The sequence below is a fragment of the Heterodontus francisci genome, chromosome 35 (genome assembly GCF_036365525.1).
Source record: "Heterodontus francisci isolate sHetFra1 chromosome 35, sHetFra1.hap1, whole genome shotgun sequence".
NCBI lineage: Eukaryota > Metazoa > Chordata > Chondrichthyes > Heterodontiformes > Heterodontidae > Heterodontus > Heterodontus francisci.
In genome coordinates, this window is record NC_090405.1 from 26,597,785 (window position 1) to 26,598,799 (window position 1,015).

Genomic DNA, 1,015 nt, shown 5'->3' on the forward strand with positions numbered 1-1,015 from the left:
ACTATCTGTTTTACCCTTGTAGCCACAGTATTTATATGAATGGTCCAGTTAAGCTTCTGTCAATGGTAACCCCCAGGATGTTGATGGTGGGGGGGATTCAGCGATGGTAATGCTGTTGAACGTCAAAGGGAAATGGTTACATTCTCTCTTGTTGGAGATGGTCATTGCTTGGTACTTATGTGGTGTGAATGTTACTTGCCACTTAGCAACCCAAGCCTGAACGTTGTCCAGGTCTTGCTGCTCCTGGACACGGACTCCTTCAGTATCTGAGATGTCCCCCATTTGTCCTTTTATGAAACCTTGGTCAGGACTCACTTGGAATATTGTATCCAGTCTTGGTCTCCTCACATGATGGGTGATATTGAGGCCTTGGAAAGGGTACAGAGGAGAGACATTAAACTAATTCCCAGTATAAGACATCTTCGTTATCAAGTTAGACTAAAAGAGTTGGGACCCTGCACCTTAGAGAAACCTAGACTGAGGGGTGATCTGATTGAGGTTTATAAGATGATGAAGGGTCCAATTTAGCATGGGAGAGGCGTCATAATTGGATTTTGTCAAAGGCTAGATGGCACCCGGATCACATTAAATTTCATTTTCATCATTTGGCTAACGTACCAGGATGGCCGAGTGGTTAAGGCGTTGGACTCAAGATCCAATAGACGAATGTCTGCGTGGGTTCGATCCCCACTCCTGGTATTTATGCTTAACAAATGCTACTTGTTGTTACCCTTTTATTTGCTTTGCACCATCATCTCTTCTGTCATTTAATCACTCCTGCCTGACAACCGATTGCAGCTTTCTATTATTGGATCTTCCCCGGCACTGTTCCTTGGCTCTGCACGTGCTTATAAACTGATAAACCTGCAACTTAATCTTCTCTGTCCCCTCACAAGGACCTTCTCATTCTCCCTGAATTGTGGTTCCTCGCTGGATCCGCTGCCTCTCCGACCCCCCTCCAGGCAGCTGAAGGCCGCGAGCCTGGGTCTCACTTTATTCACTCCCCGGTAGTTGA

General features: G+C 46.0%; 1 non-coding gene across 1 annotated transcript; it reads left to right on the forward strand.

The window, feature by feature from the left end:
- The first annotated feature begins 616 nt into the window (after window positions 1–616).
- On the forward strand, window positions 617–699 carry trnal-caa (transfer RNA leucine (anticodon CAA)). Its single transcript has one exon. It is a non-coding gene; the product is annotated as a tRNA-Leu (tRNA).
- The last annotated feature ends 316 nt before the right edge of the window (window positions 700–1,015 follow it).